Source organism: Ambystoma mexicanum, chromosome 10 (assembly GCF_040938575.1).
Source record: "Ambystoma mexicanum isolate Mex_15411 chromosome 10, UKY_AmexF1_1, whole genome shotgun sequence".
In the NCBI taxonomy this organism is placed as follows: domain Eukaryota; kingdom Metazoa; phylum Chordata; class Amphibia; order Caudata; family Ambystomatidae; genus Ambystoma; species Ambystoma mexicanum.
The window spans coordinates 14,424,874-14,438,882 of NC_090932.1; the positions used below are offsets into that span (position 1 = coordinate 14,424,874).

The 14,009-nt window shown below is 43.2% G+C and overlaps 1 protein-coding gene across 3 annotated transcripts in view; it reads right to left on the minus strand.

The window, feature by feature from the left end:
* The window catches only part of LOC138491102 (probable cation-transporting ATPase 13A4), a 995,403-nt gene that overhangs the window by 37,427 nt on the left and 943,967 nt on the right, over nt 1-14,009 (minus strand). The window lies entirely within an intron of this gene.

The following is a 14,009-nucleotide window of genomic DNA, read 5'->3' on the forward strand; positions in this document are numbered from 1 at the left end:
GAGAGAGCACACATGCAGAGCGTTAGTTCACGTTACCTCCAAGCATCTGCTGGGCACATTGTAACAGCTTACACTTCCTTTTACATATTTATGTAGTTTCGGCCAGACAAAAATATAACAGGCATTTTTAATACAAAATTAAGCTTTGTTTAGCAGCCCATAAATAAAGATTGAGTGGAAACAGTGTTACCCCTATTCGCTAGAAATATTATAAAAATGAGCTGTTAGGTAGGTATGCAAGGCTTCTGTACTGACATTCTACTCTTTTACTTGTTTTCATTTGTTTAGTATCATTGATATTATTAATAATGCTGACCTGAGATAAATTCTATTCATAGTTTCTAGGCCTTTGATGACTTAAAGCCATTTAAACATGGAAGCCAAGTGCCCACCTGAAGCTCACACCACCAGGGCCCAATCTGTACGTCCCACACTATAAACATTGCGTGGCACAGGGACATCCCACAGTAAGACCATCACCAGACTGGAAACTAGACTGACTTGCAAGTAGAGAACTAGGAAACAATCCTTCCCGGGTCTGCTCTGGTCCTCTGAAACTCCATAGTAGGGGCAAACCGCCCTGCGCCAAGTCTCCTTCTGTTTAGGAAGCAAGTGAAGTCAACAACACCTTGGTGTACCCTGGATTGAACACACCCATGAGTATATGGTGCTGTGATAATTATTACTAATGTTTACTTGATGACGTGTTAAATTCTCACTACCAATTATGATCTGCACAGCCCTCTATTGCTCCGTAGCTAGGTTTTGATCATAACAATAGAATTAAAATAATAATAATAATAATAATAATAATAATAATAATAATAATAATAATAATAATAAACTGCTTTTTATCACAGAAATGAACTATGTATTCTGTTGGAAATACTATCAGTGATGGAATGGGAATGAGTGCTAGAGTTCTGAACGATATGAGGGTCAAGATTACATTTTCTGCATGGACAACCTTTCCAAATATACAGCACTGTACACACAGAACAGCATCCATCACATGATAGAACACAAACCTTATGTCAAAAATAAAATCTGAGTGTCGAGGGTGTAAAGTGCAATGTTATGTGCGCTGGGTGAGCACAGAGGACACAGCAGCCCTTCTCCCTCACACGTATGTCGACCCCCATTGATAGGTGAGATCGCCAGGGCCTGCACCAGCATTCAGAAGTCCTGGGTGGGGAGGAAAGGCTTGATCTTGCAGAGTAGAGGACCTGATACCACCAACACATTTGAGGCTGTTTTTGATGTGTTGAAGGAAGGATACTTTGTAGTCTAGGAATTTTGCTGAGAGGGTGATTCGAGGGTTGAATCTGTCCACGAACAGTTTGTCCAGCCACCATTGAGTGGGTACCTGCTTGAAGGGGTGACCCAGGAGTCCAAACTTGGTCTAGGTGGGGTTGAGCTTGAAGCAGGCACTTGCCATTTTAAACACTCTATTCGCTGCAGCGTAAATCCTCCCTGAGAAAGCCAGTTATGTCTGCTTGGCTATCCTTTCAAAACATTGCCCAACTATATCAGAATATCAGCCCTCGCTCATGCACCAATGATAAAATCCCAACAATGGAAGCATTAAACCTCTCAAGATCTGATTGATCACCTCATGGGATCTGTTCCCTGTCCCAATTTCCAAGAAAACTTGATTAGCATCTTGAACTTTTGAATCCCCGTACTCCTGGCTGACGACTGATCACCTCCCTCCCTCTTACACTCCTGATATCAAACCACAAGTCCTTCCTAGGTAAATGGTTCAACATTGCCCCTCAACACCTCAAGAGGAAATGATGAGTCCTCAAAAATCACATATAGGGTCATCAGAATCTTCAAAGCTTAAAACCCTGACACAGATGCTCATGACTGAGCTCCCCTAGTTCTCTGCCTCTGGAACACATGCCATCTGCACTCAGAAGTTGTGCAATGACCTTGATCTTTTCTTAAAATCTAAGAATGCATCCATTTGGGTGAGTTCTTCAAGCCCCCCAATCTCCTCTGGCTCCTCAGATCATCTTTCTTCTTTAATCCCCAGCAAAACATTGGCTGCCCACCACAACCTCATCAATTTCAAGCAAACGTCTCCAGAAGTCAGGCCACTGCAGCTCCCCGATCCCTGTCATGCAAGGATGCTCAGAACCATCCAGCCTGTAATCCTTCCCACCTCTGGACATTGTGAATCTTTCACACATCTCTGATTTAGTCCAAAGGAACTTGCTGTCACCCCCTTAACAAAACCAGGCTTAGACTTGTAGCCTTTGCTGACCTATTCCAACCCTCTACCTCTTTGCAAAACCCTATGAAAAGCATACGTCCAACCATGTACTCGATGAAATCTTGGTCCCCCATCATGCCCTTTATTAAATTGACAGAGGCACTGAATCAGCTCCTGTTTCCTTGCCAGATGACCCCTGCATGGCTTTAGGGATCTACTGTGTCAATGCTCTGGTCCTTTAAACATCATTAGCACCGTACATCACCAAACATTTCTTGAACGTACCTTCCCTGAGGTAACTGAATCTTTTAAGTCAGCGGACATCAGCATCCGTCTACATCTTTTTTTAAAAAAATGTTGTTTAATTTCATGTCTTACTGTTACATAAGTTAACCTTTCACAAAATAAACTATGAATACTATTAGAATTTGTTTACATTGCCAAATATTATAATAAAAAAGCAAGACATCCATAAAAACATATAAAACATATTTCTTGTATATAAACCTATATGAATACATCATCATGAGGATATATACCAGAGCATTCACATAAACAATCAAGTCAAAAAGAGGGATCCTCAAATAGACCTGACATACCCCAGCTCTTATTTTAGTGAACATAGACTAAATTTAATTAAAATGTTTACTACAGTCAAATTCAGGCGGGTATCATGTGCAGAAGAAAGCCAATCCCACAATTCTTCAGCTGTCAATCATCAGGGATCATGTGCAAAGCTACCAAACAATAGAATACATATCTTAGCTAATGTCGGACATACAATTAATATACATTTTAAACTTTGTACATCCTCGCGTGATTCGCCGAACTGCAGCTATTAGATCTCTTTGGTTTTATATCGTATTCCCAATACCCCATTGGTTGGGAGTCAATTCAGCCTAAATCATGAAAATGTTTATCTCCAACACAGATTGGCACACCTATACCAATAAAATGGTTCAGCACCAGCAATGCATCTCCCTTCGAAATGTGACTATAGAGGGAGTAGGTATGCATCTTAGTAATGGCCTGGATCCAATCAATACAGAAACAACTGTTCTTTTGCCAAGATGGGATCATTTATCAACACCTGTTCAAAGGGATGGTGTCTGCGTGATCCCTAAGAGTGATTAGTGGACCCATTTTACCCACAGACATTATTTAGGCCCTCAAATATTGACCAAAGTGAAGGGAGCAATATATGTTGGTACAATGAAAGAACATTCCAGCAGCAGCAACCTCTAACTGAGACTAGGCCCCTTCAACATTTCAACATTGATATGGGTAGGCCCGCGGGTCGATTAAGAGCCTGTTTCCGTATACTGCCTTAATCCAGCTCTCTTATTAGCTATGAAATGTCCATTCCATATAAAATAGTAAGGATAACTTTTAATGTATAAAATTCAATAAGAGACAAAATAGAAAATTAACAAAAAACATTACCTAATCCCTTCATTTGTGTGGCAAATTGATTAGCTCTGTATTTCAGGTGTGTCATAATGGCTGTCTTGTTTGGGATGGCGTTTAATCAAAACCCTAGTATTTTGTATGTGTAACTAGAGCTAAAGTAGTTCAATGTATTGCCCATCTGAAAATAGAGAGCCTTTTTCAATTCCTATTAAAACAAATCACACAAGTTCTGTTTTCATTCATAACGAGATCATTATCATGTGCTTAAAGTACTGTGGCCTCCATAAGGCATTGGAGTCTCAACTGAGTATGGCAGCTAAATCGACATCGCAGAAACCAGGGAACACATAGAATCGGAGTCTAGGGCATGCAAAAGCTGCAGGCGATAAACAATTTCCTATATCTGAGTGATACATGTTGAATAGACAGGGTGCGAGTACGCATCCCTGTCGAAGGCCCCTATGGGCAGGGAATTCATTAGTCAAGCAACCCTGCCCAGTCAACTTGACTTGAAGTGAAGTATCTTCATGGAGATAAACTAATATCACCAATAATGAGTCTGGATTTTTCCAAGACTTCAGCTTGGACCAAAGCAAAGAGAGATTCACCATTTGGAAGGATTGGGAGAAGTCAATTGGGGCCACAGGTAGTGAATTCTTGCCCCAGGCCTTCTCTTGTAGACAGCCTGTAATGAGCCCACTAAGGAGTGCGGCAATACCATACCGAAAGCCCGCTTGAAGTTTATGCAACCTCCCTACGGAGCTCGCCCAGGCATCCATTTCCACACTGATGTCAGCGTCAAGGAGGACGATCTGTCTATAGTTAGAGGGATTGTATTGGTCCCCCCTTTTTAAAAATAGGGTAATGATGGTCAACTTTCAGGTACAGTGGGTATTTCTACATCTTTGCAACTAATCATTTCAAAACTGCCGATGCGGGTGTGTCTTTGGTGGCCAACCCGATGTGACTCGAGGCTTGTCCTTCCTTCATGAAAGCCTCTGGAGGTCCCTGGAAGGTATCTTTGCTGGCCTTTGTGAATGCCACTTCTTACATCATTTAGCATGAATCCATCAGATCCTACAAATAACACACAGCTTGAATGCAAGTTTTGACGAGGTTTATTCAGGAACTGCATGCCCGGGGTTTTGCCAAATAAGGAAAAACAGAACAAATATGTGTTTACGAGGACAGGGATTGCAAAAAAACAAGTCTCTCAAATAAAAGGTATTCTTTCCCAAGGTCTCTTGTGGACACACTCAGTTTACTCACAGTCTCTTTCTTTCAGTTTTCTTGTGTTAGCAGTCTTTTGAGTGAGCCTTCTTTAGTCCAGTCTCCAGGTCTCAGCTGAGTGCTCCAACACAGGCTGATTTTAAGTCAAATGATGACACAAGCTCAGAACCATCAAGCCACAAGGGGACGGATCATACTGTCCAATGGCCTCTCTTTATGGCCCTCAACTCCTTTCTGTCTTTGGACCTTGAACTCTATCACACTCCTTATCAGCCTCGTCTCAGCCTCTTCTAGTCACTGTCTCCTTCTGTACCTTCTCAAAGCCTCCCCTAAATGCGTGTTCCTCCACCCTTGCCAGGCTCACCCTTCAAGAATGTATGGTTAACCTTCTGCCTTCCCCTCTCTTCTCATATTCCTTTGGGGCCAGACAAACAACCCTCTTCAACCTCCTCTCCTGACTTCTGCATGGTCTCTTTTTACTCCCTGATATTTATTTATCACTCTCCAAAACTCTTAATTTCAACCTCAAATTCTTGCCCTCTCTCCTCCTGGGATACTTCTCGTACCTCCTCCAGGAATTCCCCTCACTTACCTCGTTTTTGGTTGCCCCACTCTTTTCCATCAAACTTCTCTAGCCCCCCACTTCTTCTCTCTGCATCTTGCTGTCGTGGCTCCTTTCTCCAACTACATCCATAGCCCAGCACTCTCTCACAAAGCCCACACTATACATTGAAATCTTGGGGCATTCAAAGACATGTAACCTCTCCTCTTGGGCCATCCCTCAAGTAAGTTTATTTTTGTAATTGTATTTATTTGAAAAGCAAGGATATCAATTTCAATCAAAAGCATTCCCACAAAGGCGGTTGTATTATAACACAGGGACGAGAACAGGTGGTGAGCCCGTTTTATGGGGGTGTAAAAATGTGGCACATATTCCAAGGGGAAAAGAAAGCAAACATAAACAATATACATGTATAAAAAAAAACATGCTCACTGATTGGGTAAAACATGTGCACATGCAAATGCTTGCTCCAAACTCTTGCACCGGCGCATGTGCACACTAATCTCTTGGGAGGGTAGCTCAAGGCAACGTGGAGCAACACAGGTTCGATCCCCGGGTCCGCGCTTAGAAACCTCTGGGTATTAAGTGTGTTATAAATAACCTATCATATCATAATGCTTGAAAAAAGTATTTGTTCGAACGTCGCACCACCTACATTTCAAATGGCTTGAAAAGTTTAAACCAAGGTTGGACTTTTGAATGAAACAAAGGTTCAAACGCACTGGCTAAATAAGGAGCCCCAGGGTTCAACTTCATGCAGTCTTGGGTACTTTAAGAGTGGCACAGACCTTTTGTGGAGGTGGGATTTGGTAGTTTGGGAAAATGATAGCCTACTTAAGTGGGAGGAAGAGTTGGGAGAGGTTGTGATGGTGTGAGGGTTTGGAGGGACAGATTTCAAAAATGTTATTAGAGTACTTTTTAATATGTTTTGATTGTGTGGTGTGGCACAAGCAGTTATTTACCAGTTAACTACACAAGATGCAGAGGTTTACTGAGAAGGAATCCCAGAGAGGGAGATCAGCCCGTCGGTCTGGTCCGTGGGATACATGGGCAGGATTTTTATTTAGTTTGGGGTCTGAAGAAAATAACAATGACAATTGGCAGGATAAAGTAATAGACCTTCTTGTAGGCAAGACATACAGAGTCTAGAAGTGAGTGAAAGCACACCGCATGGGCCCTAGGGTGGCATTTTGATGCAAATAGGAGCAGAGCTTATGTTATTGTGTTGACATGCTGACATGACACTTGCGGTGGGAGAAAGTTACAGACATTCAGGTAGACAGGAGATGAATATCCGTTTGCACCTCTTGATTTGAGTGAACTGCAGAGCTGCCACTGGTTGACACTTGGATGAAGACAATAAGGGAATCATGATGCAAGATAGCATTTCTTGAATTGCAGGAACTGTACTGGTGCCCTCGGGTGACACTCAGGAGTGGGTAGGAGCAGAGAATACCTCAGTGTACCTTGTGCTGTTGTTGACATGCTCAAGTGTCACTCAGTGTGTGAGGAGGTTACAGAAATTTAAGTAGCCAGCAGATAGCAAGGTATCAGTTTCTGTCTTGAGTGGATTTAATGGAACATGTGCCATTAGGCAACAATTGCATGCAGAGAGGAACATAGGATTCCAGAGCGCAGCTTGTGATATTGTGTTGACAGTGATGTCACACTTGTGATGCAAGAAAGTTGGAAGTATTCAGGGCGGCAGGAGATACCTATCAGTGACTGTTGAACTTTTGAATTAAGTGAACTGCTCAGGGAATCATAACACAAGATAACATGTCATGATTTGTGGAGACTGTGCATGTGTACTTGGGGCCAGGGAGAAGCAGAGAATCCCTCAGCACAACTTGTGCTATTGTTCTAACACTCGTGTGACATTTGTGGTGGGAGACGTGAAATACATCCAAGGAGGCAGGAGATACCCATCAGGGTCTGTCTCTTGAAGTGAGTGAATGGCACAAATGTGTATAATATGTTTTTACAATATGTCTGGAGAACCCTTTTTAAAGGTCCTCCCAGATGAGCCTTGCCCGGGCAGCCCTCAGCTAGGGGCCACAAGGCAAAGGGCAGCTCCCTAAGAAGCAGCTCCACTCTGTGTTTTCCTGTGTTCAACTGGGAAGCCTGCCACAGTCAACCAGCAGTGATTGATAAGGTAAGTGTGGTGTGGGCAGGGAGGACAGCCATTACTGTGCTACATTAAGACCCTATCACTTGTATTACCTATTATTATCTATCCTAATTGTGTAAGGTAGACATTTTGGCACTCATTCTTAGTGTTTAGGTTACCTATTCTCTATATGGAGCCTAACTTACATACCGTAGACATACTGCACATCCAAACTGTAAGTATAGCCTTTATTCTCCCCTGCAGTGCTCTGAGATTTAACTGCTCTGCGCTGCACCCTATAGTTAGAAATTATGTTCTGCCCCATAACTAGTTTGTGTTGAACATTGCGATGCTCTATAACAACCTTCATGGGGTGATACGGGCGGGAAGCATTACAATTGCTGAGTTCCAGAAGCCCAGCCATTCTTACACTATCACTGCTATGTAAACAATGCTTGTAAAGTTAGCCTCTGTGCTGAATTCTGCTATCCTACATAGTCAGCCAGTGTGATAAGCTTCATAGTTAGCCTCTGTGCTGAATGATGCTATCCTCCACAGTCAGCCAGTGTGATAAGCTTAATTCTGCTATCCTCCATAGTCAGCCAGTGTGATAAGCTTCATAGTTAGCCTCTGTGCTGAATTATGCTATCCTCCACAGTCAGCCAGTGTGATAAGCTTAATTCTGCTATCCTCCATAGTCAGCCAGTGTGATAAGCTTCATAGTTAGCCTCTGTGCTGAATTCTGCTATCCTCCTTAGTCAGCCAGTGTGATAAGCTTAATTCTGCTATCCTCCATAGTCAGCCAGTGTGATAAGCTTCATAGTTAGCCTCTGTGCTGAATTCTGCTATCCTCCACAGTCAGCCAGTATGATAAGCTTCATAGTTAGCCTCTGTGCTGAATTATGCTATCCTCCACAGTCAGCCAGTGTGATAAGCTTAATTCTGCCATCCTCCATAGTCAGCCAGTGTGATAAGCTTCATAGTTAGCCTCTGTGCTGTATTATGCTATCCTCCACAGTCAGCCAGTGTGATAAGCTTAATTTTGCTATACTCCATAGTCAGCCAGTGTGATAATCTTCATAGTTAGCCTCTGTGCTGAATTCTGCTATCCTCCACAGTCAGCCAGTGTGATAAGCTTAATTCAGCTATCCTCCATAGTCAGCCAGTGTGATAAGCTTCATAGTTAGCCTCTGTGCTGAATTCTGCTATCCTCCACAGTCAGCCAGTGTGATAAGCTTAATTCTGCTATCCTCCATAGTCAGCCAGTGTGACTAGCTTCATAGCTAGCCTCTGTGCTGAATTCTGCTATCCTCCACAGTCAGCCAGTGTGATAAGCTTAATTCTGCTATCCCCCATAGTCAGCCAGTGTGATAAGCTTCATAGTTAGCCTCTGTGCTGAATTCTGCTATCCTCCACAGTCAGCCAGTGTGATAAGCTTAATTCTGCTATCCTCCATAGTCAGCCAGTGTGATAAGCTTCATAGTTAGCCTCTGTGCTGAATTCTGCTATCCTCCACAGTCAGACAGTGTGATAAGCTTAATTCTGCTATCCTCCATAGTCAGCCAGTGTGATAAGCTTCATAGTTAGCCTCTGTGCTGAATTCTGCTATCCTCCATAGTCAGCCAGTGTGATAAGCTTCATAGTTAGCCTCTGTGCTGAATTCTGCTATCCTCCATAGTCAGCCAGTGTGATAAGCTTCATAGTTAGCCTCTGTGCTGAATTCTGCTATCCTCCTTAGTCAGCCAGTGTGATAAGCTTAATTCTGCTATCCTCCATAGTCAGCCAGTGTGATAAGCTTTATAGTTAGCCTCTGTACTGAATTCTGCTATCCTCCACAGTCAGCCAGTGTGATAAGCTTCATAGTTAGCCTCTGTGCTGAATTCTGCTATCTTCCACAGTCAGCCAGTGTGATAAGCTTAATTCTGCTATACTCCATAGTCAGCCAGTGTGATAAGCTTCATAGTTAGCCTCTGTGCTGAATTCTGCTATCTTCCACAGTCAGCCAGTATGATAAGCCTAATTCTGCTATCCTCCATAGTCAGCCAGTGTGAGTGTGATAAGCTTAATTCTGCTATCCTCCATAGTCAGCCAGTGTGATAAGCTTCATAGTTAGCCTCTGTGCTGAATTCTGCTATCCTCCATAGTCAGCCAGTGTGATAAGCTTCATAGTTAGCCTCTGTGGTGAATTCTGCTATCCTCCACAGTCAGCCAGTGTGATAAGCTTAATTCTGCTATCCTCCATAGTCAGCCAGTGTGAAAAGCTTCATAGTTAGCCTCTGTGCTGAATTCTGCTATCCTCCACAGTCAGCCAGTGTTATAAGCTTAATTCTGCTATCCTCCATAGTCAGCCAGTTTGATAAGCTTCATAGTTAGCCTCTGTGCTGAATTTTGCTATCCTCCATAGTCAGCCAGTGTGATAAGCTTCATAGTTAGCCTCTGTGCTGAATTCTGCTATCCTCCACAGTCAGCCAGTGTGATAAGCTTAATTCTGCTATCCTCCATAGTCAGCCAGTGTGATAAGCTTCATAGTTAGCCTCTGTGCTGAATTCTGCTATCCTCCACAGTCAGCCAGTGTGATAAGCTTAATTCTGCTATCCCCCATAGTCAGCCAGTGTGATAAGCTTCATAGTTAGCCTCTGTGCTGAATCCTGCTATCCTCCACAGTCAGCCAGTGTGATAAGCCTAATTATGCTATCCTCCATAGTCACCCAGTGTGATAAGCATCATAGTTAGCCTCTGTGCTGAATCCTGCTATCCTCCACAGTCAGCCAGTGTGATAAGCTTAATTCTGCTACCCTCCATAGTCAGCCAGTGTGATAAGCTTCATAGTTAGCCTCTGTGCTGAATTCTGCTATCCTCCATAGTCAGCCAGTGTGATAAGCTTCATAGTTAGGCTCTGTGCTGAATCCTGCTATCCTCCACAGTCAGCCAGTGTGATAAGCTTCATATTCATATTTAGCCATTGTACTGAATTGTGGAAATAAATGTGTTGCACCTACATGTACCTTCATGTATACTAAGGGGCAGACATTATGCAGGATTTAGATGTATTTTGTGGGTAGAAATCTCTTGCCCCCAGATGTATTTTGGGGGTAGGAAATGTGTTAGAACAAACATTTTGGGTTGATTAGCAATGTGTCGCATTTAAAAAGAATTGTGAAGATTTGCCACATGTCACTTTTAGATAGAATTATGAAGCTTAGCCATGCATCACATTTAGATAGAATTGTGAAAATTAGACGTGTCACATTTGATAGAATTGTGAAGATTGCCTTATGTCACATCCAGATTTGTGAAGACTCGCCTTATGTCACATCCAGATTTGTGAAGATTAGCCACCTAGAAGAACTTTGAGTGCACCCAATGTATTAACCACCTCACTCCTGCTCCTGTTTTGCACAACTTCCTTGTACTATGCACACCCATTGCTAGGCAAACTGCACACAAACACACACCCAACATAATTCTTGCATACAAAAACAACCCCAGGCACTGGACCGTACCCCTATGTACACAACAAGCCAGTGCTCACAACCATGACCTTAAATACCAGCCAATGTAACACATTAAACACACACACACACACACACACACATTCACTTACAACAATCACGCCAGGCATTGGGCCGCACCCTTACGCATACACCAAGCCAGTGCACACGATCAGCCCACCTGCAACCCAACACACACAGACACCAATTTCTCCCGGTCCTGGCCCTATCCTAGCCCTCTAACCTCACTATACAACCCTGTCCTCTTTCTTGCAGAGCCGCGTGCGCACCTGGGGACTGCCCCGGGGTGGTAGCGGCGCGTGACATAAATCAGCATAACACAACATCTTCACAATCATTTCTTTTTATCTACAAATCTCTGCATCCTTAGCTATACAGCGAGCACACTGATTACAGGATGGGCAGCAATGGGAACATATTTAAAGTGCAATTGGGCACAAATAACAGCCAAATCTACCTCAATAGCATGTTGACTAATCAGCACAGACTTTACGGGCATAACATCTATTTCTCTGAATAGGACACAGTTACTACAACTACACATATTTACACATGACGTTTAATATATGAAGTAGACATGAAGTAAGTCCTTTTTCTGAAGCCAATGTATATATTCTGCATGTTTATTTTAGGAAAAAGTATAGCTCCAACATGTTTCAAAAGCAATCACATAGCAATGACGTGTGCAGAGTATTAAGCTGGCAGGAGGCTATTTGGGTATGACAAACCTTCTTGTATTGTAGTTAACAGAATACAGCAGCCCCAGTTTTAACTGCTCCTTCCAAGCTCCTTAGCATCTCCAACCTTCGTCAGCTTTTTGAATCCAAACATTCTTTATTTCTGCATTTCCATCTTCCATTAGAACCGTCCTGCCATTGTGGTTCCATAGCACTACTTAAATGTTGCTTCAATCCTTTAAACTATACACAGGTTCAACTCAGAACACACCTCCTGTCCTTTACGGATATCAAGGGCGGGTTATTTACACTCTCACTCCTTCATCTTCTCATCCCCCTCTCCATTCTCGACATACTTGCCACCCTTTCCTTGTTCTACATCATCCCATTTTCCAGTCTCAAAGATTCCCAGTTTCCCAGATCCTCTGCTAATCCATTTCTCCTGACTATGTTGGCCTTTCTTTCTGGACACTTCTCTCTAACATTAGCCTTTCTATGTTGCATTGAGGAAGGCATGTGTCCTTTACACAATTCAATCTGTCGTACCTCATCTGTGATTGTTATTCTCTTCTCCTCATTCTTTCCCATATCCATGTCTCACTTTCATCCACTGCTCTCTTCGTCTATCCTGGGCACCTCCTGGTACTGGTCTTTCTGCGCCTCAAACTCTCGAAGGGCCATGGTCCTATCACTTCATGTGACACCCACCATCCTGCATTGGAGTACTCGTTACATGAACGCCCTGGTCCATTCACCACCCGTGGCAGTTGCTATCCTGACAACATCCATTAGGTGTGATTAAAGCACTCCACTAACGCATTCCCCTTGAGGTGATACAAAATGGTTGTTACATGTTGTGCACCATTCTCCTCCAAAAACTCTTCAAATTCCCTAGACACAAATTGCAGAGCATTATCTGAGCTCACCTTCTGTGGAAACCCTTCTCTCCAAACTACAGACCCTAAAATGTGACTATCATCCTAGTATGAATGTCTCTCATAACACACACTTCTGGCCATGATGACAACATGTCAATCACCACAGCAATGCAACTTCCTTGAGCTCCTCTCACACTAAGAGTACCTAATAAATCCACTTCAACTGCCTCTGGTGCCTCCGCCTTTGTCATGGGCGGTTGCCTTATCTGTAGATTTGTTTCACTAACTCTACAACTCTCACAACCCCTCAACTTTCTCTCTAGATCTGCATCCATTCCACTCCACCAGTGATCTGCCCTAATCAACCCCTTGGTTTTACTCAGACCACAATTCCTCTCATGGACTATTTCCATGACCAGGCGTCCCATCCCCTGGGGCAGTACTTCACACTCTCCCCTGACCATCCGGATTCCTCCTTTCCTAGCTCATTCTTAACTCTTCGCCTACCTCTACTTACATACATAGTTTTTTTCTGCCTCACTACTGTCCAACCATGCTTTTTCTTATTTTTCTTCTTTTTTTAGGATTTATGATTTTTATTAAAACAAAGTTTAAAAAAACAACATTGTCAACAGAGAAAATAATTTACAACACCATCCATTGATTCACTCTCTCTCCCCTGGGTATTAAATCACAAACATAAGTCACCAACCAGCATATGGCATGATCGTCATGTCTTTACAGTCATATCTGTACCATTATGCACCCCTCACTGACAGGTTCTTTCCTGCGTATTTCACCTTATGCTGCATCCAGTACCTCCTGGGCTCTCCTACACACCCCTCTCCACCCGGTGCAACTCAATGGTACTAGAATCAGTGAATAAACCAACAAATGCTAGATGCTGTCTTGGTCAAATGCTGGAGCAGTTCTAAACGAAGTACAAAGAGTAAGCATACAAAGCAATTACACACATGATATCCTGACAGCCGCAGGTTGGTCCCTATTTCTGAGCTTGAGTATAGCACACAGGATGCACCTAGATGAGGTGTTCTCTTCCTTACTTACACATCTACAGGATGAACCTCTAAGGGACACTACTCTGACTCTCAAGTGTGCCACTCAATGTGCATTAGACTGGCACCCCATATTCATATAAACACGTCCTCACTATCTTGCATGCTATGCCGATGCCTGTACTAAGCCTGTCTCCCATGCTTTCAGCCGAGGTACACTTGGGTGCCCCATAAACACATGATCCCCTGCTTAGACACCATCAAAGCTGCATTGAGCCGTTGTTTCCCTTTGGTGGGTTCTGGCTGGGCCTCTGATCTTCATCATATCTTGGAGTATGCAAAGCTCAGGAGGCAAAGCTATTTCCTTGCCCAGTGTCCGCTGTACTTGGCGGCCCA